The sequence below is a fragment of the Suricata suricatta genome, chromosome 7, assembly GCF_006229205.1.
Source record: "Suricata suricatta isolate VVHF042 chromosome 7, meerkat_22Aug2017_6uvM2_HiC, whole genome shotgun sequence".
Classification (NCBI taxonomy): Eukaryota; Metazoa; Chordata; class Mammalia; order Carnivora; family Herpestidae; genus Suricata; species Suricata suricatta.
Genome location: NC_043706.1, coordinates 128007248 through 128032308, shown reverse-complemented (window position 1 = coordinate 128032308; position 25061 = coordinate 128007248).

Here is a 25061-nt window from a genome sequence, read left to right as displayed (position 1 = left end):
CGGTTATTTCTGGACCATTTGGCTCTGACACGACATGCAGAATGACAGGAAAATGTCTGGAATGGTGGGGAATGCAGGATAATGGATAGAAAAAGGTAGTCTGGAAAGTAAGATACCTTACTACCTCTTCCAAGAAACATATTGAAATCTATGATAACAACTTTTATTTTATTTTATTTTTTATTTAACACTTTTAAATATTTTACTTATTTTTGAAAGAGAGAGAGAGAGAGAGAGAGAGAGACAACATGAACAGGGCAGGGTCAGAGAGAGAAGAAGACACAGAATTTGAAGAGAGGCTCCAGGCTCTGAGCTGTCAGCACAGAGTCCTATGTGGGGCTCGAACCCACGAACTGTGAGATCATAACCTGAGTTGAAGTTGATCGCTTAACCAACTGAGCCACTCAGGCACCCAATTTAAAATTTCTTAAATGTTTATTTATTTTTGAGAGATAGGAAAAGACAGAGTGTAAGTGGGGGAGGGGCAGAGAGAGAGAGGGAGACACAGATTCTGAAACAGGCTCTATGTTCTGAGTTGCTCAGAGCCCAATGAAGGGCTTGATCTCTTGAACTGCAAGATCATGACCTGAGTTGAAGTTGGACACTCAACCAACTGAGCCACCTGGGCACCTCCCACCCCCATTTAAAAAAAATGTTTATTTTTGAGAGAGATAGAGAGAGCAAGAGTGACTGAGAGCATGAGCAGGAGAGGGGCAGAGAGAGACTAGGACATAGAATCTGAAGCAGGCTCCAGACTCTGAGCTGTTAGCCCAGAGCCCAACAGAGGGCTCGAACTCATCAACTATGAGACCATGGCCTGAGCTGAACAGGGGAGGGTCAGAGAGAGAAGAAGACACAGAATCTGAAGACAGGCTCCAGGCTCTGAGCTGTCAGCACAGAGTGAGCCCCTATAACAACGACTTTTAAATTATTCCTAGCTCTTAACTGGGAGAGAGAAGGGAAACTCTTACCATATATCTGGAAATCAGAGATGAAAAGCTAAGGGTGTTGGTTGTAATCACAGATCAAAACTGCACATTGCATTAAAACTTAGACTCTCCTCACAGAATTTATGGCTTTTATTTTCACTCACAGTTGCTATATAACAAATATCTGTTGGCAGGACAGAAAGAAAATCACTCTCTGGTTATACATTAAGGGAAGTGGCATCTCCAACCCCCATGTCCCAACATATAAAACTCATTGTGCTTGCTTTTAGATTCCTTGTTTTTCCAGATAGCCTTATCGGTCACAATTCTCTCTGATCATTGCTAACAACAAGTCTCTGAACTAATCGGGCTTAAAAAGAAACCTTTACAGAAAGCCTTCTCTTTAGGCGTGTTCTGGACAACAGCCAAGGTTGCCATTGGTTACTGTGAAGCCGCTCATGGGGCCCCCACCCAAATCTGTCGGTCTGTCCGGAGACCCTTGTGAGTCCAGGCCCCCTTGTCTAACCACTTCACTGACTTTTACCCACAGGAAAGGAAAACAGTGACATAAAAGAGAACAGAGGCTCTAGGCTTGAGACTGAGGCACAAGGAGATCAGCCAGGACTAGGTAGGATGGGACCTTTACACCCGAATGCGCCCATGGCCGCCTCCGCCCCAGGGTCCCCATGCTTCCCCCACCCTGAGGCAACAAGAGAGGTTTCCTCTCTCTTTTTTATGAACTCAAAGTATAAAATACTTCCCAAATTATGGATTATGTCAGGTGACCTGGAGTGGGAAATAACGCACACAATCCCTTGAAACTGACCTTGTGTCCTGGATTGTTTTTGCACAGTAAAATAGAAAAGTTGCACATCGTGTGTAATCCAGCGGTCTGCAGTGAACTGCGTCCTCCATAACCGAAAGGCTGGAAGGTGAACTCACCCTGGCCTCGCTTCCTTGGGTCACCAGGGCTTTGATGTGAACGATTTGGGCAACACGCTGTGTTCACATTTAGAAGCAAGACTGTGAGCCAGCTGCCGAGAACCAGGTTAGAAATTTTCACCTAATTGCGACCAGACCAGGTCACTTTCCTGATGGCCTTGCACTGGTGAGTGTTGTATATGTTTTCTGCATGTCTGTGTTGGCTCTGGGGTTGGCAGGATTTGCTGTGAGTCAGGGAAAGGTGAGAGGAACACTGGGGTGGTAGGTAAGAGACAAAGTGCGGGGCAGATTTTTCTAAGCTGGTGGATGACTCCTGGTTTTTTTTTTTTAATTTTTTAAATGTTTTATTTATGTTTGAGACAGAGCAAGACAGAGCATGAGAGGGGGAGGGGCAGAGAGAGAAACACACACAGAATTCAAAGCAGGCTCCAGGCTCTGAGGGGTCAGTACAGAGCCCAATGCGGGGCTCAAACCCACGAACGTGAGATCATGACCTAAGCTGAAGTCGGAGACTCAATCGACTGAGCCCCTACTCCTGTTTTATGTAAAGAAGAATATATTGCTTGTTCCCCTCCCTCAGTTTATTTTTGTATTTTCAACTGTACTGAGTGTTAGGTAGTTGATCTTAGAAACATCTGTGTGCTGGGTTTTTTTTTTTTTTTAAGTTTTTATTTATTTATTTTGAGAGAGGCAGAGTCCCAAGCAGGCTCCACACGATCAGCGCAGAATGGGGCTTGATTTCATGAAATCAGGAGTGGGACGCTTAATTTACCGAGCCACCTGGGAGACCCTGTATACTGTTTCTTTTTAAGCCCCTAGCGTAGGAGACAGCCTGTTTCTGCAGGGACAGGGCTGTGATTCCCTCCTCTAGGGGACAGCAGCGAAGGCTCCTCTCCTATGCGAATCCCAGGACTGCTTAGCCACTTACTCTGCTTTCTCTAAGTGATTGAAAAGCACGCTTGACACATACTCCCTCTTCAGAGATCAGGTTATAATTAAATCCAGAAGGACCCTGCCAGCTGGAGTCCACGGGTTTGGAGTTGGGTATTTGTTTTTGCAAAAGCCCAACGCGATGGTTTCTGTTTGCTGCCACATGCACCACCCATTAGGTGATGGTGAAATGTTTGTTCTGTCTGCACTATCTGTTGCTCGGCGAAAGCGGACTTGCTCTGAATACAGATTGAAGCATTTTCTCACAAAATGGAAGCCCAACTCTTTCCAGACAGGAGCAAAGGTTACTTTGATATTGTGCTGACAAACAAGAAACCATCACTAAGTAGTTAAGAATAGGTAAACACAAACGGCTTGGGAGGAGGGTGATGTCTGGTGGGGTGCCAGTGTGAAGCCAGATTTAACGGCTTCATCAAAGGGAATGTGTTAAATGCTCATTAACTAAATTTACAAATGATCCCCAACTGGGAGGTGTTGCAAACAACAGAGGCTCACGCATGCACACGCACGCACACACACACTAATTACATGCACACACTCATACAAAACAGGAAATGAAGTAACAGCTTGGGAAACAGATCGAAGATAAAATAATTTTCAAAACAGGCATTTAAAGAAAGCGTTACCATAGATTTAATACTGGATCGTGCAACAACCTAGACAGGTGAGTTGCTGTCTCACACGAATGTCACTGGGGCACGGCGGGGGGTAGGAGGGGAGTCTGTGCCCACGGTGGGGGGTGGGTGTGCACATCCACAGAGTATCCTGGAGAAGATCTGAGACACTCAGGAGAAAGGGCAGGAGCCGCTGGACACCAGCAGAGACAGAGCAGCGACTGAAGACCACTGGATTGTAATAAGCTGCCACATTTATTGATTTCTATTTGTTTATTTTGAGAGAGAGAGAGAGAGGGAGGGAGGGTGAGCACAAGTGGGGGAGGGGCAGAGAGAAGGAGAGACAGAGTTCCAAGCAGGCTCCACGCCATCAGCACCAAGCCCGATCCGGGGCTCGAACTCACAAACTGTGAGACCATGACCTGAGGCGAGATCAAGAGTCAGATGCTTAACCGACTGCACCCCCCATGTGCCCCTAGGCTGTCACATTCTAGATGTCTGTTCCTGTAACACCCCTAATTTTCCAGGGATATAGGAGTCACTTACCCAGACCATGCTGTGGCTATTGAGAGTAAAGGGTCACACCGGACCGCGCTGGCACCCCACAATCACCCCTGACCCTCAAGAGGCCATTAGGAGCAGACTCCTCAAGGTGTGTTCTGGGTGTTGGACAGGCATCTTGAGGAAAAAAGGAATCCATTCTAGATTTTCAGCTCCATCATGATGGCGTCAGGGACCCAGGGCAAGAATAACCCCTGCACCTGTGTTCCATCCCTACGTGTGACCTTTTAGGCTCCCCCTGGAGGCTTTTCTTGGCACAGGACGCTGCTAGAGGAGACAAAGCGGAGTGTGACAGCACACTGGGGGAGAGCCGCCTGGCTGTAATTCTGCCTCTGCGGCTAAATATTTGTGTGAGTGCGGGCTAGTCCTGGACCTCTCTGGGCTCAGTTTCCACGTAAGATCAAGCTTCCCTACTGGAGAATCCATGAATTGGCTGTGGCAAAGTCTCAACTTCCTTGATGTTTGTAACCGTATTACGTGAATGTGCATATGTGCACTTTGTAGAGAAGGGACATGCTCTTGAGGAAAGAATCATATTTCTAGAGATGTTTCTCATGCAGAAAAGTTGGCAACCATTGACTATCACTAGATTATTGGTAAATCTAGAACTAAACTTTAAACCCTCACTCATGTAAACCCTTCAGTCTCTAACCAACATCAGCAACCAGAGGTGCTGGTCACAGAGAAAGAATCTGAGACACCTCCTCGTCCTATGTCACCCAACCTGTAATCCAGACACCCGGTCACCTTGATTAGATGTCGGAGGCTCTCTGCTCAGTAGGTTAGAAGATAGGAAAAGTAAGTTCAGAGGTGCCGGCTTGACACATCCCTAGACTGTTTCACGTTTTGCTTGGAAGGTACACAAGGAGGGAGAAACTTTTACTGGAATTACCTGTATGAAGCCCTACTCTGAAATCTTGGAATCCAAGAAGAATTGCAGAAAAGAGAAAAATACATAGCCTTTCACCGCTTTTTGGAAAATATCAACTGTCATGTCAATATCACACCCTCAGTGAAAGCTTATAAAGGGTGTTTTGGCTACCACTCTGAGCCCCCAAACACCCAGGATCGCGCTATAAATGAACATTATATACCCAGTAGGGTGTATAACAAATCTCTCTCTCTCTCCTCCCTCACTTGTTTTCTCTTATTCTCTATCATAAAGGCCCCATCACCTTGCAGTCCTTCTCCTTAAAAAAGTCTATGAGGAAACAGATGTAGAATAATGGCCACCTTGGGGTGTGCGGAGGGGACGCCATAGGGGCGAGGTCCCTGGCTGCTTTATCTGTGTAAGCTTGGCTGTGGACATGTGCTTGCTGTTTACACATTTGTCTCTGGAAAAATCTGGATATCAATAAATCATAAACAAATGTTTTCACAATCTTTCTGAAAAAGATTTACTTAGCCTCAAAAACGTTCATACCAGTTGACTGAGCAGCTCCATTTCTGGGAATCTATTCTGAGGAAATGATCCGAAATGAGGACAAAGCTGTATATGCCAAAAGTTCATCACAAAATCGTTTCTAATTAGAAAAGCTTGAAATAATTTATTTTTTTTAATTTTTATATTTTGAGAGGGGAAGAGGAGAAAAAGAGAGAGCGCGTACCTGCAAATGAGCAGGAGAGGGGCCGAGGGAGAGGGAGAGAGAAAATCTTAAGCAGCCTCCATGCTCAGCACGGAGCCCTATGACCATGAGATCATGACTTGAGCTGAAATGAAGAGTCAGACACTTAACTGACTGAGCCCCCCAGGTGCCCCAAAAATCTTGAAATAATTTGAAGAGCCTAACAAAGAATGATTGGGCAAATCATGCTACATTTGTGAGTTGAGATATTACACAGACTTCAAAAAACGATGCTTACAGAGTTTTTAGTGGTATGAGGAAATAAATGCATTTGATGAAGTTGTAAGTGGAAAAGCAGGATATGAAATTACGCACAAAATGAAATTTCAAAGCTCTGGAAAAGACTGAAAGAAAAACTGAAAGAAAACAAGGCGCACAGCGAGTGCCTCTGGGTTGTGTAACCGTGGCTCTTTTGTGCTTGTTTCCAAGTTTTAATTTCATACAATTGAGCGCCTATTACTTTTATAAAATAGAAAAATAGGCTGCCTGTTGGTTCTTGTCATCAAAGATATTCTGGCAGATCCCTTGCATCTGCAATTGGGAAGACTTTTGTCCCTTGTCCTGAAGCAGATCCCGTGCTGCTGCTGACAGACTGTAGCTAACTCACAGGGCTCTGGGCAGGCATTTTGGAGTTCATGGTCAGTCCTCCCCACTGTTTACTGCACTTAAAAAAGACATAGTGGGGGGTGCCTGGGTGGCTCAGTCGGTTGAGCTCCCAGTTTGGCTCAGGTCATGATCTCACAGTTTGTGGGTTCGAGCCCCGCATCGGGCACTGTGCTGACAGCTCAGAGCCTGGAGCCTGTCTTCAGATTCTGTGACTCCCTCTCTCTCTGACCCTCCCCTGCTCACGCTCTCTCTCTCTCTGTCTCTCAAAAATAAATAAAACATTAAAAAATATTAAAAAAAAATACATAGGAGTGCCTGGGTGGCTCAGGCGGGCATCTGACTCTTGATTTTGGCTTGGGTCCTGATCTGGTGGTTCACGGGATCAAGCCCGGCATGGGGATCTGTGCCAACAGTGCGGATCCTGCTTGGGATTCTCTCTCTGCCCCTCTCCCCCCTCAAGTAAATAAACATACAAAAACTATATTGATATACAAACAGATACAGATAACAGTTCTCCCTCCAGGCAATTCGTTGTTTGCTGTGATGCCTCGTCTATTCCAAGACTAGATATTCATGAGGAGGGACCAGTGTGAGGCCCCGCTGGACACACGTGCTTCTGACCAAGCAGGGAAAGCTATGATCGTGTGAGGTGATCACACACACTCACACTCACACACTCTACAATCCGCCCCCCGCCTTAGCTCCACAGGAGGAAGGTGTGTGACAGGAGTCCTGGGGCCCCTGCGGCAGCTGACTCAGGGCCCAGGTGGCCGCAGGGCAGCAGTCCCAGCTCAGAGCAGGTGGAAGCGGTGGCCCGGGTCTCCTTAGGCATCCTCCTTGGGGTACATGGGTGACCTTCCCCCACTCCTGGTGCACCCTGGTCACACCTGCAGCTGTGTCCTCTCTGCAGAGGAATGCGCTTAGAAGCAGGGGCTGCAGCCCGTTCGGGCGCCAGGAGAAGTGAGCCGGGGGAGGGCGAAACAAGACAGGACACGGTGGTGGACGCTTTGCCACAACCTTGATCAAGCATCCGTGGGTACTGCTTATCTATACTATGTATTTGGAACATAAAATGCATTTATCTGGTTTAAGAAATATATCTTTAAAATTATTAAAAAATTTTTTTTTTATTTCTGAGAGAGAGAGTGAGACAGAGTGTGAACAGGAAGGGGCAGAGAGAGAGGGAGACACGGACTTCAAAGCTGGCTCTGAAGCAGGCTCCAGGCTCCGAGCTGTCAGCACAGAGCCTGACATGGGGCTCGAGCCCATGAATTATGAGATCATGATCTGAGCCAAAGTCAGAGGCTTAACTGACTGAGCCCCCCAGCTGCCCTTTAGAAATATATCTTTAGGGGCACCTGGGTGGCTCAGTCGGTTAAGCCTTAGACTTCAGCTCAGGTCAGATCTCACGTTCATGGGTTCGAGTCCCGTGTCAGGCTCTGTGCTGACAGCTAGCTCAGAGCCTGGAGCCTGCTTCAGATTCTGTGTCTCCCTCTCTCTCTGCCCCTCCCCCTCTCATGCTCTGTCTCTCTCTGTATCAAAAATAAATAAAACATTAAAAAAATTAAAAAAAAAGAAATATATCTTTAAAGATGTTTGATTATATGTATATGTGATATACATTTTTACATATATTTAACATATATTTTAAGTGTTTGATATATGTGTACATCTATGTTTGATATCTATATATTATCATCCTAATATTAGGAAGGGCTTAGCAATATTTATTTATTTTAAAGATGTTTATTTATTTTGAGAGAGAGAGAGAGAGAGAGAGCAAGCACATGATGGGGTATGAGTGGGGGAGGGGCAAAGAGAAAGGGAGAGAGAGAATTCCAAGCAGGTTCCACAATCGGCGCTGAGACCAAGGTGGGGCTTGAACCCACAAACTGTGAGATTATGACCTGAGCTGAAACCAAGAGTCAGAGGTGCTTAACTGACAGCCATCCAGGTGCCCCTATTTATTTATTTTTAAATGAGGCACTTTTCACTTCTTTTTATTTTGACTTTTAATTTTTCTGAAGTACTCTCTACTCCCAACATGGGGCTGGAACTCAGGACCCCAAGATCAAGAGTTGCGTGTTCCACTGACTGAGTCAGCCAGGCGCCTCAGTAAGCAACATGCATTAAATCAAATAGTATTCAAGACCTGAATCCTCTCCCTCCCCCCAGCACAGAGTTCCCTACTTCACCCCTCCTTTCCTGATTTCTCTCAACTTGTGTTCAGTATTTCCAGCCTTTGTTGGCTTTTCTGATTTCTGTTATCCACCCTCCAACCTCCCCACCCAATATAGCACTGTTGCTCTGGTAGCTTTATTTTTTTTATTTTAATTTTTTCTCTTATTTCCATTTTACCAGGGTTTGAGAAGGGAATGGGGAGAAAAGAGCATATGTTCAATCTAATATGTATTTTGAATCATCATTCTTCTATTAAAAAAATTTTTTTTAAATGTATTTATATTTGAGAGAGAGACAGAGTGGGAGCAAGGGAGGGGCAGAGAGAGAGGGAGACACAGAATCTGAGGCAGACTCCAGGCTCTGAGCTAGCTGTCAGCCCAGAGCCCAATGCAAGGTTTGAACCGATGAATCATGAGATCATGACCTGATGCTTAACCAACTGAGCCACCCAGGCACCCCTCTTCTATGTTTTATTATAATTTCAGCACCCTCCGGGTCAACATTCTGTCACAAAAATCGTTGAAAAGCACCTCCTTTGTGATATGTGCTCAGAGGAATCAACTGCTCTGAACTCTTCTTCTCCCTAGATACCATTCTACTTTGACTCTTCTTTGATCTACTTCTTCATGAAGGTACTAAAGGTTACTGTTACTATCTGATACTGTGCTACTTCACACACAAGCAATCTCATTTTGTCTTCATAGAGTCCCTGCTGGGTAGCTATTATTATATTCATTTAACAGACAAGAACTGTGGCTTGGAAATTTTTCCCAGGAAACTCAGCTGGTAAGACGTGGGAGCTGGGCTCAAGTTGGTGTCAATCTAACTTCTAAGCTAACTGCTTTTTCCAGGGCATTTTGCTACCCACCCTGAAAAGGGTGTTTGTGCTGGGTGGCTGCAGTACTTGTGTGCCAAGTGCTTTGGGGGAAAATGTGAGTTCCATGGAGCCAGAGCCCTCCTCTGCCTGCTCGCCCCCATCTCCCGAGTACAGAACAACACTTGCTGCGTGGAAAATGCACAATCGATATTTTTTAAATGAATGACTGACTGACTGAATGAATGGATGAACATGACCCCATTTAACTCTCAGAGCAACCCAATCAGTCATAACTCTAGTATTAGAGTTGAAACGTCTGACATGAACCTTAACCTTAAAAGGTTAGGAAATAGGTCCCTGAAATTTAGGACTGTTTTTCTAGAGGATCACTCTTTCCAGAAAATATTGCTTTCATGTAATCTATGAAATAACCCACGCTAAGGTGTCAGCTGGCACTGAAGGAGAGTGCTGAGTTGGCTCGGCTAAGTTAGTTCAGAATTAGTCAGCATTCATTCAACAAAATATTAGTGAGTATCCGCTCTCTACTACTGGGCTGAGAGATTTATATTCATTAAATCTCTTCCCATCTCCACAATAGCCCTGCCAGAGAGTCTGGTGGCCTAAAACCATTTCCAACATATCCATTTGTCCAATGAAGAGTTTACTTAAAATTCAACCTCCGTTTGAGAATCTGGACTTCATTTTAGTGTCCTATATTTCCTTGGCATTTTGGAACAGTTTAATGGTTTAAAAACAATCCGTTTCTTTAAGGCTGCTTCTAGCTTGATTTTGTATTTCTATTAGGTATTTATTGAACTTGCAGGCCTTTTTTAAATGATGGGATTGTTCTGGATACTTGAAAGTGCCTTATTCTACTTGACCTACTTTTGGAGAGTTAGACTCCTTTTGGTCCATTTTGCAAAGCCTTTTATTCAGAATTCAAATGAAATTAAGGTTTAATTTAATTTAATATTTATTTCCAGGATACCTGAACAGATGCTAAAGTACTCCAAAGGGGATTGAATTTTACATGAATGGGTTTTTGGGTAAGATGGGTTTTACAGCCAGGCTGTAATGAGAAAAGGATTGGAGACAAAGACCTGGGGAATCCACTTACTCCCCTCACTTCCCTCCCTTTCTTCCTTCCTTTCCCTGCTTGGTAATCCAAGAAGAAGACTAGGCTCTTCTTGGCTCCTGATTTTTGTAATTCTAGGTGTCAGATGCTATTTTTTTCCAGTTCTCCTGAGTTCACCTGGGCTCAGGTGGGTCTTTCACTGGATGTACTGGAGACAGGCAAAACTTCGGACAACTTTTCCAGTAAGCCTACCTACCTATTCATCCAAAAGCCATACCTTAAAACATCAGTGGGGCATGTGAATCGCTTAAAATAGGAATGAATAAAATAGCCAGAGAATTAGATAACTTTGCAGCACTTGCATAGTGATTGTATTAATTATAGCAACACTTAACACTAATTCAAACAGGTAGAAGAGGGCAGAACTCACATTTTTTTTTGCCTACCTCACACATCCTTGGATCAGAATTTGTGGAATTTGTTAAGTGTGTTAACTATTTGAACGAGTCTCTATTTTTGATAGGGGAGAATGGAATAAAAATTGCTCAGAGCAATTTGAGGGACGGTACGTGTTCAGGAATGGTATAAAAGTAATTGGATATTTTAGAACATGGTCCTGTTAACCTCAATCTAGGAAACAAAAAGAGAATGTTCAAAGACTGTATTTTTTGTTACTTTTTAAAAACTGATAAAAATAGATGATACTTCATAAAAAGACAAAAAAGAATACAGTATGATTATCTTTATTTTCATATTTGGAAAATGGAGTATCAACATAATAATGTCTATAAACTTCCGGGAAGAACTTTTTTTAGAATTCCCTGGACATTATCTGGCATAAAGGTGATGTTTTTCTGCTGCCACAGTGCTGTGTGGGCCACTGAAATAATCTGATTCTGGCTGCCAGTCTGTCCCTGGAGATTCTGACCAGTGACCCTGAAGCTGACTTTCCCTGGGAACTCTAAGCTGGTTGATCTGGGTATATGAACCAAATGTCCCTCCATGCTAGAAAATTCTACCACTCTGACTTCTCAGCTATTAAAATTGTATTTCAAAGAGTATATCCATAGGGATATCCACCAAAGGGGATCTTAAAGTATTGTTGACTATGGCAGGTGTGTTGATCTGTGCCAGGAGCCACATCAGCTGTGAGTACATTTCTGTGTGTCGTGTGCAGACCCTGGAGCTGGCCTGCTCGGGTCCATATACTGGCTCCTATACTTCGTGGTTATATGAGTGGTTGTGTGTCCTTTTCTCAGTAAAATAAAGATTTTGAGTACCTCCTTCACGGGGTCGTTGTGAGGTTAAAATGAGTTAAAATGTGGAAAAAGCTTAGCAGGGTGTCTGGCACCTGATAAATGGTATAAGTGTTAGTGAGGAATGTATTACCATCATTATTATTTATGTAAAGCATGTGAAATATACAAGGCACTTTTTGGGGTTACAAATGCATAGGCATGTACTTGGAGGTATATATATGTTATCAGTGATTCCTTTTATCATCCTGGAAGTGTAATTTCTCATCAGTGCGATTTCTCTTCCTTTCTTTGTAACTACCTTCCGCCAAACAGCTTTTTCTTAATGTGCAAATATTCCCTCTTCTATCATCATTTATTTAATCCTACTTCAGAATATTTCTCTCTTATACTCTCTCACAAATCCCCCGAACCCTCTTCTTTTTTTTTCACACTCCTAAATTTATTTTATTTTTAATCACCCAAGCAATATGCAAAGTGGCTGATAGAAGGTAGTGCCCTGCTGTTGATAAGTGGAATCCAAATGAAGGGGATCAGTGGCAAAAGGGGCAAGTTCCAGCCTGGACACAGGGGTCCAGCTTTCTTCTGGTTTCAAAGTTCTATGTCTGCTGTTCTGGATTTAGATTGATATTTTACCACTAGCTATCTTCAACCTGGTATGGCTTAAGCACTAGACTAGAGATTTCAGGTGGATTATCATTTAATCCTTACCCAAACTCTTCAATAGTAGGCATTCCTCCCATTGGACAGAGAAATAAAAGCAAAAGTAGAGAGGTAAATGATCTGTTCAAGCCAAACAACAGAAAGTAGAGAGCTAGAGCTAGAGCCCGTATGCTCTTACCCCAAGTTCCATTTTCTTCCCACTGCTCATAATCCCTCCCAGACAAAACAGTATAAATAAAATAATAATAGATAAATCCCATCCACATCACGCCCTTGAAACATTCTGAAAGTTCCATCCAGAATTCCATAGAAGGTTTTTTTCTTTATTTTACTTTTTTAAAAAATATTTATTTTTGAGAGAGAGAGCACAAGCAGGGGAGGGGTAGAGAGAGGGAGACACAGAATCTGAAGAAGGCTTCAGGCTCTGAGCTGTCGGCACAGAACCTGATGTGAGGCTTGAAATCATAAACTGGGAGATATGACCTGAGCCAAAGTCGGATGCTCAACCAACTGAGCCACCCAGGCGCCCCACCATAGAAATTTTTAAATAGCTCTTCATCCTTCTCTAAAGCTTTTTTTCTAGTAGAGCCATCCATCCATCTATCCATCTATCCATCCATCCACTGATCCAATCATACCATCCATTATGCATCTCATCACATGTCCATCCGTCCGTCCTTCCGTCCATCCATCCATCCATCCTTCCATCCATCCCTCCCTCCCTTTATTAGTTATCTACTTGGTTTCCGGCATTGCAAATTAGTTCTGAGGAAATCTCTATCTTTAAGGAATTCTCAGCTTACAGAAGAGGACATGTAAATTAAAAATTGCAGTATAATAGCGGTGAATGCTAATACATCATGGTACTTTTGAGGTGTTCTAGAAATGCAGGAGAGGTGGGGAGGGAATTTCTAACTTTTTATAGGGCATATTTTCAAACTGTAGCCCTTGGCAATTTAGAAGGTCAATGGAGTAACCATCTGAAGCTGTGTGCAAAATCTTTTCAGAGGGATTTGTGACCAAGGGAGCAGAGAGGCAAGAGACTGAGGCCCCGCAGAGGAATTGTAACTGTGTTAATATTTGAGCTGATCAAAAGTTTCCCGGGAATGAGAAGGGGAGCAAGGCACCACAGGCAAAAGAAACCAGGAGTGAAAAATGACATGCAAATTATTTACTAGGACTTTAACCTAGAGCACCCTTTGAAGAAGTAGCAGGAGACAAAGCACGTAGGATAGGTGGTTGGGGTCCAAATAAAGAAACGGACAGGGTGTGAGGCCAAGAATTAATTCTCAAGGATATTATGAATGCTCTCAAAAGCAGTACTACAGCTCACTGTAAAATTTATTCTCTAGGGGCATTAAACAAAATGATAATAGTTCTTGCTGTCCGTTTCCAGAAACATGTTACAAATTCTCTCTACTTGTGGGTAAATTTGCATTCAGGAGCTGAGCTGGGAGCCTAAACTTGTTTCTGGGGAATAATGTGTTCTGAATTCCAAACAATGGCTTACAAAACTTCTAGAGGGAAATGAGGCTGTGATTTGGCTTGGTGGCATAACCCCTTAGTGACGTGCCTCATGTTCAAATATGGGCCAGGGAGAGGGAATACGAATATTTGTTGATCTTACTACTCAAAAAGTAGCAGAGAGCTTTCTGGATGTGGATATGACTTGAAGGAATGGTAGTTACATGAATGATACAGACTTCACCCTGGAAGTGTCTGCCACATTGCTTTTCTTTTCTTCCCAAACCTCTGGGGTTGAGATTAAGTAGGTTAGTTAAATTAAGATATATATACAGTCATCTCCCACAGAGGAAGCTGGGTCTGAACTAGAACCGTTTCTATAGATTTCAAGGCTCATTTGCCAGTCTCCTTAGGACAGAAGAGATGTTTCTAAGCCTCATAATTCCCCTTTCTGTACCAGTTGATCAATACATCTTTTTGCATCCTCCAGCACAAAAACCCAAATGTGCTTCTTTTTCTAAAAGGAAGCCTCTGTCTTGCTGGGATTAAGAGGGCATCGTCTCATGGCACGGTTTGCAGTCAATTTTTGGCATCTGAAAACCCTTCCCTCTTTCAAGAACTGTGGGCGACTAGTCAAGAGGGAACAGGATTTTGGCATTTGCACGGAAAATCTTACCTGCCAACTGGGCTGCTCTGAACGTATTGTTTCTGAAACCAGGGGAAGCATGTGCAACAAGAGCAGGCTTTGTGCCGTCCGGACATTTGTGGTGAGCACATCTGCATGGAGTGGAGGGGAAAGACGGCCAGCTGTGTTTGTCCCTTTTCTCCCGTACCAGCTTTTCCTTGGATTCTCGAAAAATCTCCTAGGACATGGTCGTTACCTCTCAAGACTCACAGTTCAGATTTCCGTACTTTATTACTGCCCTAACCACAGAATCAGGCATTTCACATGCGATTGTTCTGACTGGCACCCTGACGCTTTTCTCTCAATTACCCAACCTCCTAGTTTCTATTTTGGGTATCAAAAAAGATGAGTGAAATTTAATGAGGTCACTAGGTCTGTATGCTCAGACTGACATTTCTTCTAGGATTCATCTCCATAATTCTCTTTTCATTCAACAGGTTCATATCCGATGTTAACTGTACTAGGCACTGTCCTGAGGTTGTCAGAGAAGAAGGTAAGGAGGGTAGACTTCTGGAAGCAACCCACGAGGCCCCCACTCACCAAAGCCCAGTCTAGAACTGGAGAGGGGATAGAAGGAGCCAGGCTGGAGGGCTCAGCGTCCGTGCCTCAAGCTTCTGGGCCCTCAGACCCTTGTTCATAACCACTCTATGCTTCTCTTTCCTTTAATCATCTTTAATGGACAAGTCTAACCTCCTTTCTAATTAAAAAGAAAAGGCAGGGGCACCTGGGTGACTCAGTTGGTTAAGCAACTGGCTCTTGATTTCAGCTCAGGTCATGAGTTTATAGTTTGTGAGACTGAGCCTTGCATCAGGCTCCATGCTCTCAGCTTGGGATTTTGTCTCTCTGCCCCTCCCCCTCTCATGCTTGCTCTCTTTCTCTCCCTCTCTCTCAATAAATAAATAAACTTAAAAAATAAATAAAAAGGATGAGCCACTGCTGTGGCTCAGTCAGCTAGGCATCTGACTCTTGGTTTCAGCTCAGGTCATGATCTCACGGTTCATGAGTTCGAGCCCCGGGTGGGTCTCCTTGCTGACAGCATGAAGCCTGCTTCAGATTCTTTCTCCTCAAAATAAATAACTATCTCAAAATAAATAAAATTTTTAGAAAGAGGAAGCACTTCACACTATAATATGCTGCTTTAACAGAGAAGACCGAAACAAAGCTGAGAAGACTTCAGTGGGATATTAAATGCTACCCAGTCACTCAGAAGGTCCCTGTCCCCTGAGGCTTACAGGATGGAATGCACACGTATATCCTTCATTCTTAGCACGAGTGCAAATCTTTTAAAATAATGTCACAGATAAGCAGAGGTTGGAAAAGTGCTGGCTTTTCAACAGTAACAACTTCTTGGCTTACAAAACCATGTTAGGGTCTCGGGGCGGGGGGGGGGGAACTTTTATCTAAATATCTACATAATTATAGGAATATCTCTTCTCATATAAATGATAAGTCCACCAAACGGCAAAACCTGGCAGAAGAATTCCGAAGCCTTCCGAGCCTCTTGGGATTCTGAGCAATCCGTCGGTAGTCCTGACAGTCCCTGACTTACTTGTCACCTATTAGCTACCGTAGTCCCCATCCGGGTCTTCCTGCCTAAATGTCCGTTCTAAAATATGTGAAAAGGGACATCTACATACCCTGCGGTCCTGGTCCTCCATGAAGGCAGCCGCCGTGGAGCTATCGGGCCATACGTTCGAATGTTCTCCGACTTCCTTTCTGACTCAGATCGAATGAATCCGCAGCACTGATGTAAGGCTCTTAATGGGAATCTGTTTTCAATTCAGGGCAGATGTGGGACACTCTTGTAGCCCTAGGGATTATCAACTTTAAAACAAATCGCCTTCAGGATGATAAGTCAAGAGGCAGTAACTGCTTCCTGAGGCCCCCTCGGGGTTTCTTCCAAATGCTTCACATATAACACAATAACTATGGCGAGGCAAGCTGGTTTGCTTTTCAGCCGCTCAGCCTCTGAAACCAAGCGTGCAAAAACTATCCTCCAAAACAAAGCGTGGAAATATTTGCAGAACTTTTATAGAGAAATTCAGATGTTTTAGTCACATACAAAAGTGATCAGAGGGTCTCTGTCCCTGTCCCCCCCAAGCCCCCCAAAACTATCGTAGCCCTGTGTTCGGTTCATTGAGTATAGTTTTTCCACACGTTGAAATTAAATTGTTCTGGTTCAGAATTTTCTTGGCTCAGGGAAAGGTAAGGGAGGACTATTCCAAGACTTCCACAGAGAAACATCCAGAAAGCACTTTAACACAGTAAGTTTAATGTTCTAGAATCAGCATCCACGTGGCAGGAACTGCCTGCATCTTGCAGCACCCCCGTTCTGAGCTCACTCTGTAGGGTTGGTCCCCACACCAGGACTGTAGATTCAAAAAAGCACAGCTGGGATTTAGTATAGTTTAACCCAATTTAATAACCCCGAGGAAAAGTTAAAAACCCCACTAACTTATAAGAAATATAGAATAAAATCGTAAGATTCATAAAATTTTTTTCATGTTTATTTTTGACAGAGAGCGAGAGACAGCGTATGAGCAGGGGAGGGGCAGAGAGAGAGGGAGACACAGAATCTGAAGCAGGCTCCAGGCTCTGAGCTGTCAGCACAGAGCCTGACACGGGGCTCCGACCAGTGAACTGTGAGATTGTGACCTAAGCTGAAGTTGGAGGCCCAACTGGCTGAGCCACCCAGGAGCCCCTAAGATTTTTCAATAAAACTTTCCTTTTAATTAAATAAGTTTTCCAAGAACTTTAAAATATTAAAAGTTAGCATGCCGGGTATTTCCCCATAAGGCACACACAGGTAAGTTTAGCTATAAGGAGAATTAGCGAGGCATCAGGAAACAGTCACATGTAATTATATATTTAGAAAACACAGTCTACTCTTTGCGATGAGAATGACCTAACAGAACTACATGGTAAAATCTTAAGTCACCCACCAAAGAACAATAGGGCTACTGTTTCTCTTATCTTCCCGGGGAAAGAGGAATTAAGCTTCCAGAAGCTTACACATGTGCAGTAACCAGTAAGCAGCATTACAAGGGTGTTCAGAATTCTAGATGGGATGTAAAGGCATCTGTCCCCGGACCTCTTTAACTGGAGGGGCTCTGGGCAAGCCACAGCCGAGGCCACAGTTTCTTCATAAAGTGGCTGAACTAGGGAGGGGGTTTCTAAAATGCACACCTCCAATACCAGTTATGGTGCATTTGCCAAGATCTGGTGGAGGAGAGGTAAACATTTCCAAGAGTAATTCCCCAAGCCAGACGTCTCAGACAAAATTTGTTTTCCACCGTGAAGCATACATATATTTATATTTACGGCAAAGGCAAGGTTTAGCTAAAAAGTTGGAGCTGAAGGGTAAAGAAACCAACTACCTGATACATATCAGACACCTAGTGTTTTGGTTTTTTTCCTTTTGGTTCCATAGGCTTCACTGGAAACAATTACCTAAGTGGCACTCCAGAATTCTGATCCCTCCCCATGGGCATCAATAGTGTACTGAGCACATTTATGATGATTCGTTAATTAAAAAAATTAAATGGGTAAAAGAAGTCAGATGTTGTGAGTGAGCTGTGGGTAAATGTTGAGAGATACGTCAGGCGGGGATGCCCGGTGCAGAGGGTAGAGAGTGTGATGTGACAGAGGAATCTGGAATTGAGTTGTGAGGTCCAAGTTCTAGATCCAGGGTTCTTCCTGAGGACCCTAGGGCTTCACCTCACTTCTTTTTCTTTTTTAAAGGTTTAATTTTCTTTCTTTCTTTCTTTCTTTCTTTCTTTTTTCTTTTTTTTTTTTTTTGAGTGAGAGAGTGAGCAGGGGAGGGTCAGAGAGAGTGAGACAGAGAGAATCTGAAGATAGGCCCCAGGTTCTGAGCTAGTTGTCAGCAAGAGCTCGACAATGGGGTTCGAACCCACAAACCGTGAGATCATGAACTGAGCCGAAGTCGAATGCTTAACCAACTGAGCCACCCAGGCGCCCCTCACTTTTCTTTTCTAAGTCTCTGTTTCCTTGTCTATCCAAGGAAGGTGTTGGTCTCTGCATCCTTTTCCTGGCCTAAATAAGAAAAAAGAAATTCTGCCCCACGGGATGCTGCTTTCATTTTGGAGTTTGACTCTCAGGAGCACTGAAGCTAAGACTCTAGAATCAGAAGTTCTGTGTACATCGGATGATAACTGTAGATCAGGCCAAGATCTAGAGTTCACCCGTGCTATTTTCTTTTTCACAACTGTGGGAGATGCCTGCTGCTCTGCAGGAAAGAACTCAGGTACACCAGCAATAATGATAAAAATTAAGGTTTTCTTTCCATAAACCAATTTTTATTTCTCAGTTCTGGTTTGGTAGTATATGAACGTTTTTAACTTTTAATTTTAATTTATTTTTTAAAAGTTTATTTATTTATCGTGAAAGAGACAAAGACAGGGTAAGTGGAGAAAGGGCAGAGAGAGAGGGAGACAGAGAATCCCAAGCAGGCTCCGCACCACCAGCCCGGAGCCCGACTCAGGGCTTAACTCACCAAACCAAGAGATGATGACATGAGCAGAAACCAAGAGTAGGATGTCTAACTCACTGAGCCACTCAGGTGCCCCAGCTAGGATCTGATCGGATACGAAGACTTTTTAAACAGTCATGAATAATAGTGCTGTTGTGGGTTGGGCTGTGTCCACTCCAAATTCATTATGTTGAAGGTCGAACCCCAGGACCTCTGAATGTGATCTTGGTTGGAGATAGGCTCTTTTATAGAGGTAATTAAATTAAAACGAGGTCATTAGGGTGGGCGCTAATCTGACTATAAAGAGGGGAAATTTGGACACAGACACATGCATACGGGGGAGACCACTATGTGAACCGAAAAGTTAGCCATCCACAAGCCAAGGAGAGATGTCTGGAACAGATCCCCCTTGCAGCCCTCAGAAGGAATAAACCCTGCTGACACCTTGATTTTGGACTTGTAGCCTCCAGCTCTGTGAGACGATACTTTTCTGTTGTTTAAGCCCCTCATCTGTGGTTCTCGGTTATCAAGGCGCTGGCAGGGTAACACAACTGGCATCTTCTGAACAATGATTGCGCACTAGGCCTCGGATCCTACTGCATGTCAAACACGTAAACAAATCAAGGTCCTTTAGACGTGAAGAACGTGAGAGCTGGAAGAAACGGGCGCTGGGAATGGGCTGACGATGGGGAAAAGGCCATTAGCTGCAATACACTTAGGGGTTTTTTTTAAGTTTATTTATTTTGAGAGAGACAGAGACAGCGTGAGCGGGGGAGGGGCAGAGAGAGAATCCCAAGCAGGCTCTGGACTGTTAGTGCAGAGCCCGACAGGGGGCTGGAACTCACCAACCCTGAGCTCACCAACTGAGCCACCCAGGTGCCCTGTATAGTTTTAAAAAAAATTCCTATCTTTCTGCTTGCTGGCCAATTTGCTCCCCACTGAATCTGACACACAATTTAACACAGACATGATTCAAAAAAGCACACAAAATACAAACACATGTAAAAACCTAAAGAAGCTGGATGGGGATGGGGAGGGCACATACGTAGGAACACCCATGGTTCCCCCCCTCGGTCTGGGTGTCCTATACGCTTACTCAGCACAAGAGTCGGCGTCACGCCTCCACCCACATGCCACTCCAAGCATGTGTAATTCACCCCTCTTAGTAATTAGAAGAACTTTCCCCCAAATATAAGCAAATGCACCAACAACGCACTGTTATTTCATATCACCAAATGTTAGGCTACACTGATTCTCCTTATGAAAGCACTTTTTCAGAAATAGGGGATGCTACGTTATGGGAATGGTGAATGCACATTAAAATAAGCACTGATTACTCGGAGCAAGTTGATACCGGTTCCAAAGATAAAACCCAGACTGAATCCAGCATCATCTTTTCCCCAAATGCCTTATCTGGCAAAGTTTGGATGTGAGTACATTTTACAAGACCATTTTAAAGGAAATGCAAGCATTCTGAACTTAGATATTCATTAAAATCCATCTCCATTATCTTTCTTCTTAACAAACTTAGAATAAAACACAGTCTCTAAATACTGACAGTATTTATGGTCCAGACAAAGGCTGGACTCGAACAGTGCAGGAAATAGGAAGGAAGAAAGCTTTTTCAGTTAACAGGCCACGCAAGTGGATGTGGCCCCAGAGAAAATGGGATTCTGCAAGACAACTTTTCAAAGACAGTGCTAGAAGGTTCAGCGGAAACTGAGAGGCCGGTGGCTCTGACAGAATTTGATGCTTGCAAAATAGCGAGGGGGAGTAGAAATATTCTTGCTGTGCACAGAGTTGAGCTGAGTTTTGCAACTTGGATATCAGCAGTTAATTAATTTTTTTCCTTCGTATTTGCCATAGTAGCTTGTCTGTATGTTATGTACATTAAACTTGATCTACCTAGCTTCCCCAGGAGAGCTAAAAGTAATAATGTAGGCTTTACAGAGTTATGCAATATATCCTTTTTGTAGGGGACAAAATAAAAATTTAGTTATTCTGTCCCATTTCCACTGTGCACACCAAAGCTTGAGCTTATTATCTTATTTCACAATATTAAAACATTTATTCTTAATGGAAGCGTTCTTTCGATGCATTTCTTGTGATCGCAAATTGTTTAATCAGGAAAAATTCTGAAACACTGAAAATCTTATCCATCAGTCAAGATTTCCTGACACTCTAGAAAGGGGCTGGTGATGATTTTGGCAGTAAGAGAGTATTATTTATTGTTCACATACTTGGTTAACACACACTCACGTTTTGTTCATGGGATTCATAAAGTTTCACATGGTTTAGGGATGAATCAGGTATGAACACTTTAAACAATATTCCTTCCAACTCTCAGACTCTGATTTAACACAGCATTTCTCATAATTGCCTGCTGAGAAGAGACAGCTAGGGGTACTTGTTGAAAATACAGACTCCCACGGGTGCCTGGGTGACTTTGTAGGTTAAGGGTTCAACTCTTGATTTCGAGCTCAGGTCAAGATCACATGGTTCTTGAGATCAAGCCGTGCTTGGGGCTATGTGCTGTCAGCAGGGAGTGTGCTTGGGATTCTCTCTCTTTCCCTCTCTCTCTGCCCTTCCCTGCTCTCCCTCTCTCAAAGGAAGAAAGAAAGAAAGGAAGAAAGAAAGAGAGAAAGAAAGAAAGAAAGAAAACACAGACACCCAGTCCCTTCTCTTGGAAGCTGATTTTTCAGGAATGAGGAATGGAGGGACTCTGGGGCTCCTTATCACTGTGCAAGTCTGAGAAATACTTTATGCTCTGACTCTTAACCTTGGCTGGATATTGGAATCACTTTAGGAGGGGGAAAAATAGTACTAAGCCTGGGTCTCCCTCCTAGAGATTTCAGCTTTAGTAGTCTAGGATGTGGCCTGAGCATTTGGAGTTTTAGAAGCTTCCAGTTGATTCTAATGTGCATGCAAGGCTGAGAATCACTGATTTGATTGAACTGACGGTCAAGTAGGTGAAACATGTGAGAGCAATAGTTAACATTTCCACTAAGATATTCAAAGTGTATCATTTGAATGCCTGGCTGCCTGTGGAGAAGGGAAGAGTGGATGGACATTATCTTTCTTCTATAGAGCAGCAAACCAAAACTTGGAGAGGTGAAGTGGCTGGATGGAGGTTTGACTCGATGCAGAATTACAGGATTGGTAGGATATTTCTGAGGTTTTCTACTACTTCACCTATGTTTCTTTGCTCCTCGCTGGAGCCAGCCTGCCTTCAAAAACAAACCAAAACAAGGCTTTTGGTTCCAAAGCTGCTCTTACTTGAGTGTTGTTATTAATGATAATACTGATAATAACCACAGGAGTGGCTAGCATCGGATCCTTTCTACACATGGTGCTAAGGGATCTGCATACATTATCTTAATTGCCTCAGAGCCTTCCTGAGGTAGGTTATTATCCCCATATTACCGGTGAGGAAACTGAGGCTTAGAGAGTAAGTAACTTGCTTAGAGGCCACATTCCTATGCCATACTCTTCTTCCTTCATCTCAATCTCTTCTTCTTGTCCTTGTAGTCAATTAAATTTTAGCAAGGGTTGGAGGGGAAAGAATCTGATAAGGTAAGTCAGGGAAAGCTATTACGGACAAATTATAGCTTTCCTGAATTGTATTGCTACTCCTAATATGGGGACTAAATCTTTAAAAAAAAATTCTAGAGCCAGTCATTCAAAAACATGAGTATTTAACACTTGATGAGTTCACTTGGAGAAATCATGGATTGTTAATTCTTCTTTTTTTTTTTGAAAATTTTATTTTTCTTTTTATTTAAAGACTATTTGGAGATTAGATCATTTTGGCCAAAGTGTGCAATATCCAAATTTAACTTGTACAAAAATATCATGGCTTTACCACCTATCTGGTCTCACTGCTAAAAGTGTTAGTTTATTTATTTAATTTTTTTACAACTTTCTTAAATTATTTATCACTTAATTGATACCCAAGTTAGTATATGGTGCAACAGTGATTTTAGGAGGAGATTCCTTAAGCCCCTCACCCATTTAGCCCAACCTCCCTCCCACAACCTCGCCAGCACCCCTGTTTGTTTTCTATATTTAAGAGTCTCTTATGTTTGGTCTCCTCCCCGTTTTTATATTATTTTTGCTTCCCTTCTCTTATGTTCATCTGTTTTGTATCTTAATTCTTCATATGAGTGAAGACATATGATATTTGTCTTTCTCTGACTGACCAATTTCACTTAGCATCATACCCTCCAGTTCCATCTAGGTAGTTGCAAGTGGCAAGATTTTATTATTTTTCACTGCTGAGTAATACTCCATTGGATACATATACCATATCTTCTTTATCCATTCACCCATCAATAGACATTTGTACTCTTTCCATACTTTGGCTAATGTTGATACCTATGTGCTTTGTCTATGCCCAGTGTTAACCCTGCCTTCCCACAGACACTCATAATCCACTGATTTGGCATCAGAAGACTTGGGTCTGGAACTGAAATGCTTTTTTTGTGTGTTTTTAGCTTTGGGATCTTAAGCCAGTCACATCCAGGATGTGGCTTAATGTTCTGAGAGAATCAGACCCAGTTGGAGCATTAATAAATATTCTCATATCTATTTTTTATTTACTTTTAAGAGAGAGAGCACAAATGGGAGAGGGACAGAGAAAGACAGAGAGAGAATCTGAGGTTGGCTCCAGGCTCTGAGTTTTCAGCACAGAGCCCGACATGGGGACTGAACTCATGAACTGCAAGATCGTGACCTGAACCGAAGTCAGACGTCCAGCCAACTGAGCCACCCAGGTGCCCCAGAAATTAGCTACTATTTTATGATGCCATAAAGGAGAGAAAGATATAAAAAAAGAGAATCTATACCTCTGATTGTGAAGACTGTCCTCTGGTGTGGGAATCCTAGCTGACTTCATAAAATATGAGGTTAGGTAAAGATCGAGAGGGGAATTATTTTTTTATGTATACTACAAAGAAAATAAGTCTACTGAGTCAACCAACAGACCTTATATATAAGCAAATATTAACTGAGCACTTACTCCAAGCTGGACACTGAGACTACAATGACCCTCATGAAACGTACTTTGTAGGTGGCCCACGGACAAAGGACGAGTACACCAGCAAATCAGTAAACAGTAACTGTGCTAAGTTTCTAAAAAGAAGCCAACAGGGACCAAGATAGAGACTGCTGGAACAGGCACCCATTGCAGATACAGCAGTTATGAGGAGGGACATTTAAGTTGGAAGAATATGAAGAAGCTGGCATTCTAAATGTCGGAAGAAAAGAATTCTGGGCAAAGAGAGTCATCCGTGCAAAGTCTCTGAGGTGGGGGGAAATGGTTGGTGCAGTTAAGAAACTGGAAAGTCAAGTATCATTGGTGTGTGGAGAGCACTGGAGTGGGGCCGTGAGGCTTGTCAGGGGCCAGGTCACACGGCCCTCTTGGGGGATGATAAGGAGTGTGGATTTTATTTTAAGTCCGAAAGGAAGTCATGAGGAATTTGAGGCAGAGAAGCAGCATGATCTGATTCGTGCCCTAATGTAATTTCTATTGTGTGTGGAGAAAGGAAATCGTAGATGGTGATAACCTTTCCTTCCTGAGCAATCCTTGTTAAAAAAAAAAAAGCAGAACTTATGAATCAATCTGCCTATATTTTTAAAGTAATCTTCCATGGACATAATCTTTTATATTTTTATAGAAAAAGTAGCTTTTACATTTTCAATGGGACAGATTTACAGATATATAGAAAATTGAGCATTAACCTGCCTAGCTGAGGACAGGATTGCATTTCACAACATTCTTTGTCAAAATAAAAGATACAAGAGTCCTTTTAAATCACTGTCAGTGACCAGCAATAGCACTGCTAGGGATTTACCCAAGGGATACAGAAGTGCTGATGCATAGGGGCACATGTATCCCAATGTTCATAGCAGCACTGTCAACAATAGCCAAAACATGGAAGGAGCCTAAATGTCCATCACCTGATGAGTGGATCAAGAAGATGTGGTATATATATATACAATGGAGTATTACATGGCAATAAGGAAGAATGAAATCTGGCCATTTGTAGCAACGTGGATGGACCTCGGGGGTGTCATGCTAAGTGAAATAAGTCAGGCGGAGAAGGACAGATACCATATATTTGCACTCATAGGTCTAACAGGAGAACAGGAGAAACCTAATGGAGGACCAGGGGGAGGGGAAGAGGGAAAGAGAGTTGGGGAGA